The sequence below is a fragment of the Corylus avellana genome, chromosome 4, assembly GCF_965113065.1.
Source record: "Corylus avellana chromosome 4, dhCorAvel1.hap1.2, whole genome shotgun sequence".
NCBI classification, from domain to species: domain Eukaryota; kingdom Viridiplantae; phylum Streptophyta; class Magnoliopsida; order Fagales; family Betulaceae; genus Corylus; species Corylus avellana.
Genome location: NC_142493.1, coordinates 6825327 through 6831140, shown reverse-complemented (window position 1 = coordinate 6831140; position 5814 = coordinate 6825327).

Sequence of the window (5814 nt, the reverse complement as noted above, 5' to 3'; positions counted from 1 at the left end):
GAAGGAGCTGCAGAGGATGTTGTGGATAGAGAGGAATTGGTGTACCAATTGTTTGAGTATTAATTCCATACTGATGTAAGATGTTCTAGCCCCAGCATACTTGAAGGGAGAATAGGCAATGGAGCCTCAAAATTGAGAACATGAATTATTTTCCTTATTCAAGGCCTAACGTTTCAATCAGGGAGAACGCTCCAAGGCCCAACAATCATTACCCATGGTGGCTGATAAAACAGTGGTTTGTGACCCTTTCATATGGTCAACAAGCCTTACTAGCCCAAAATCCCCAAGTTTAGCATTAAAGTTTGAATCAAGAATGATGTTGCTCGATTTTATATCCCTATGCACTAAACATTGTTCCCATTCCTCATGCAAGTAAAGCAAGGCTGGTGTCAATCCTTGAGCAACTTTGTACCTCATTGGCCAAATCAATAAGCTTTCATCTGTAAAAAAAATGTGAATCTAAGCTTCCATTGGGTATGAACTCATATATGAGTAAGAGTTCTCCTCTTCCATGGCACCAGCCAATGAATTGCACTAAATTTTTATGTATCAGTCGACTAATGATTTTTAATTCTAATGCATACCCCTTCAACTTTTGTTTTGACCCTTTTGGCACACCCTTAATAGCAACGAAGGGGTTTGAATCCCTTAGAAATCCTTTATATATAAACCCCACCAAATCCTGAGTCGCCTAGTTTTTCTTAATCATTGAAATTATTCATGGCAAGAGCTAATTCATTAAATGAAAAAAAAAAAAATCTTTGGCCATGTTTCCCTTTGAAATTCGGCATCCATGTATCTATCAAGGGCAAATTCCTCTTCCCCATGGCAAATAGAATTAAAGACAAACCCAGCAAGCTAAAAAGATCCACCAACACCCAACCCCACGGCTAATCCAAACCTATTGTCTTTCCTTTGGTTTGGGGCCCGATTTAGGCTTAGACTACCCCCCACTGTCGATTTGGTTACAATATCTTCCAAAGTTGAACTAAAATCCCATGTGCAAATGGCATGCATTGCAAGAGTAGTTCCTGTTGCGGCTAAGAATCCAAAAGTTAGCCATTCGGGTAGGTAATCTCTCAAATCAACATTATAAGAAAGAGATTAATTGCCATACAATAACATTATTTCTCCAACCAGTGAAGAGAATACTCAAATTATGAAAGCTAAGATTATAACTAATCCGAGCTTCATTAATTCTCCCTTCCATAATAGAAATGCTACTCCCCCACCGTGATACATTAACGGAAGAATTCAAGGAGTTTATATCAGTACCTACATGTTCGTTTGTGTTGTGACAAAAGCAAATTCCAAGATCACCAAAGAAGTAGAAAAGTACAGAATAGAAAAATAACACAACCACAAAAAACATCAAGATTTAAGTGGTTCGACTTAACACGCCTACATTCATTGGTGGAGATGATCCAGGAGAAATTCACTAACAAAAGAGTGGAGTACAAATAGTAGTACGAATAAAACCACTTAAACCCAAAACTCCAGTACAGCCCAATCTCACTCAAAGGAGAATTAAATACAGAAGAGAAAATATTCTCTAAAATTCTCTAAGCTTTTTAGCATTCCAAATATGAGATCAAACTGAAGAAAAATTGTGTATCTTCTTCTTCTCTCTGCAACAAAAGTCTCTTTCTCTCTCGGCAACTTCAGCTTCTTTTTCTGTCTCGCTTTCTCAACTAAAGTTGTTGCATTCTCTTAATGACCGAATGGCTTCTGGAAGAAGCTTAATGAATGAGAGACATATAGGGAAGTGAGAAATAAATGAAAACATAAAAGGTTGGGGTGCACGGTAAGACTTGTGAAAACAAGTCACCTAATCTGACAAATCTCCACCTTGACTTGAATTTCATCAAGTCTTCAACTCAAATCTCCTCAAGACGTCTCCTCCAACTCCTCTAAGGGTAATTACGAACTTCAAACACCAATCAAGCCCATGCAATGCTTGAACTTGAGGATCGGAAGTGGTTTAGTCAACATGTCCACTGGATTTTCCGCCGTAGCAATTTTCTTCACTATGATATCACCTTGTGTCACGAACTCCCGAAGAAAATGATATCTGACATCAATGTGTTTGGTCCTCTCATGATACATTTGATTTTTGGTCAAATGTATTGCGCTCTAGCTATCACAAAATACAATAGTCTCATCATGTTGCAAACCCAGATCATTAACCAAACCTCTGAGCGAAATTGCTTCTTTCACTGCCTCTGTTGTTGCCATTTACTCTGCCTCCGTAGTGGACAAAGCAACTGTCGACTGTTGTATTTTTTGATAGCCAGAGCGCAATACATTTGACCAAAAATCAAATGTATCATGAGAGGGCGAAACACATTGATGTCAGATATCATTTTCTTCGGGAGGTCGTGACACAAGGTGATATCATAATGAAGAAAATTGCTACGGCAGAAAATCCAGGGGACATGTTGACTAAGCCACTTCCGATCCTCAAGTTCAAGCATTGCTTAGGCTTGCTTGGTGTTTGTAGTTTGTAATTACCCTTAGGGATGTTGGAGGAGACGTCTTGAGGAGATTTAAGTTGAAGACTTGATGAAATTCAAGTCAAGGTGGAGATTTGTCAAATTAGGTGACTTGTTTTCACAAGTCTTACCGTGGACCCCAACCTTTTATGTTTTCATTTATTTCTCACTTGCCTATATGTCTCTCATTCATTAAGCTTCTTCCAAAAGCTTTGATAGAATGCCTTTATTGTTGAAGCCATTCGGTCATTAAGAGAATGCAGCAACTCTAGTTGAGAAAGTGAGAAGAATAAGAAGCTGAAGTTGCCGAGAGAGAGAGACTTGTGTTGCAGAGAGAAGAAGAAGATACACCATTTTTCTTCTTCTTCTCTCTGCAACACAAGTCCCTCTCTCTCGGCAACTTCAGCTTCTTTTTTCTCAACTAAAGTTGCTGCATTCTCTTAATTACCAAATGGCTTCAACAATAAAGGCATTTTGTCAAAGCTTCTGGAAGAAGCTTAATGAATGCGAGACATATAGACAAGTAAGAAATTCATGAAAACATAAAAGGTTCGGGTCCACAATAAGACTTGTGAAAACAAGTCATCTAATATGACAGTTTGGATAGATGTCAAACTCCACCATGACAAAAGAATTGTCTATCCAGTTTAATATCTTCTTATATTGAGCCAATACAAAGCATGATGAGTTAAAAATCATAACATCAACAATCTCCACCATGACTTGGAACCTATCAAGTCACAACAAAACCAATCTCCTTCTGATGCTCCCGCCCAAGCCCCTAATGGCTATCATAATCCACAAGTGCCACTCAAGTCCAATAACCTCTTGAACTTGAGCATAGGATTGGGTTTAGACAAAACATCACACTTCTATACCAGTCCTGTCAACCACAATGCTTTCTCTGCTGACTCTTTCTTCCTATAGACCCATCTACACCCTTTAGCCTTCTTTGCCTTACACAATTCTACCAACTTCCAAGCTTTGTGTTTCTCTAGTGACTCCACCTTTTTCGGCATGACACAGATGATGAGTCTCCACTACTAGCTGTCAGCAAAGAAAATCATGTCCTCAAATCCATATCTCTCTAGTGCTTTTCAATCATGTTTCTCTTTTCCTCTTGCTAAAGAATAAGACTCTTCTCAATGCTTTAAATCTCTTGAAGATTCTTTGTCATCACATATGTTCGTGAGCGTCCGAGCTCCACCTCCACAAACTGTTTCCCTTTTTGGCTCTCAGTCGATGCTTTATTCTCACAATTTCTTAGCATATAGGCATCATCAAACACCACATCTTTGCTAACAATCTTCTTTTTTGAGACTGAATCCCAGAGCCTCAGTCGATACTTCGTTCTCGCCCTTTCTTACCATATACGCCTCATCAAACACCACGTTACTCGAAACTAATGACAATTAGAGTGGCTATTTACCTAAGATTGACCATCAGCTCACTTGAAACTAATGACAGGAGATGCTTAGATGATAAAAACTGAAGGTGCTTTTTCAAGTTCTATTGAGTCATAGCCTAGCCTAACCTAACCTTATCAGAAAATGAGTGCAGCCCAAGATGGTTTAACTAATCAAGTACGAGGATTCCTATTGGGAGAGTTAAATCCATGCCATAGTGTTTACTGTTTACCTAATCACATGAAAATTGTCTTAATTAATTAAGGCCACTTAACCACCACCTAGATGTTGGTACAATAGTGTTTTGATTTGTTTTAATTTAAGTAATGTTACACATAGGAAAATTCGAGGTGTTCTCATTGTCCTTGGTGCTTATTATTTTCTAAAAAGCAAGTGAGAAAGATAATGGTCAGTTTCTAGGTGTTCTCATTTGTTTTTTTAGAAAATAATATCCACATATGACTAAGAGAACACCTAACATTTTTCTTACATATATTCTCACACCACAAAAAACAACAAGGTTTAGTGACATGGTTATTCAGGGCATTTTTGGCCAAAAAAATATCTCTATTGATTTTGCAACACTTGATTATGGGCACTTGGGACACGTCGGTTTTTATGGCGAATAGAATTTAAGTTTGAGACGTTTTTTTACTAAAAAGCGCCTAAAAAAGGGGACGTTTGGAATAAAGCACCTCCTTTTTTAAAAGGGGGCGCTTAGTTGTGAAAAATGCCCCCTTTTAAAAAAGGGGTGCTTCCTAGGCAAGTGCCCTCTTTTTAGAATGAGGGTGCTTCCTAGGCAAGCGCCCCCTCTCATAAACGGGGGCGCTTGTATGTAAAGCGCCCCTATTTCTATATGGGAGCGCTTCCACACCACGAAGCGCCTCCAATAATTAATATATGGAAAAAATGTTTTCCCATGCATTCCATTTTTTTTTTTTCTCCTGATATACAGTACGCAATACAATATTGTATTGCGTATTTTCTCCATAAATATTGGATTAATCCATAAATATTTTCTCCATTCATCAATCTCATACAATCTTATACATATCTCACAATACATATCTGATCCATATATACAATCTCATATCTCATAAGACATCTAAATCCAAAATGATGATATCATAAACACAAAGTGTACCACATCTTAAAGAGTTAACAAAAATTGTACCATACATATAAAATAAATATCCAAAATGATATTATAAACACAAAGTGTACCGCCTCTTAAAAGAGTTTACAAAAATTGTATATTGCATATGAAATAAAATATATCAACGGGTTCGCTTAGCATTTGGTGTCAAATACGTACCCAACCTAATAGGTCAAGTATACGTACGTCACTTAACGATTACCTGCAAATGATAAAACCAAAAAAATATATTAAATTACAAACCTATATCTAACTATTTTGAAAGTGCAAACCTATATATAACTAGATTATATTACAAGTGACTAAGATATGAAGATCTACACATACTTTGTGATGATCCACGATGGTCGCCTTCTGCATTAACTGCACACTCATCTTCATTTGTTAATCCATTCTCACCTATATATAAATAGATGCAAATATATATTATGCAATCATATATATGTTCTTAAGTCAACGGTAATGAATTGTGTTTGAGTAGCTAGTTCTCCTCTAAAAGGATAAAAGATAAAGGAAGAACAACATAAAATAATTTTTATTGTGTTTAAGTTATATAAGCCGACATTAAAGGATAAAAGATAAGCCAACATTAGAATTTCAAATTTTATGTTGTTCTTCCTTTATCTTTTATCCTTTATTGTGTTTAAGTTTTTTTGATATAATTTAATGTTTGAGTAGCTAGTTCCCCTATATAACTAAAAGTAATTTCGGTGCACCTGCTATCCAGGCGCCCTTATTTAAGGGCGCACAGCTTGCAGGT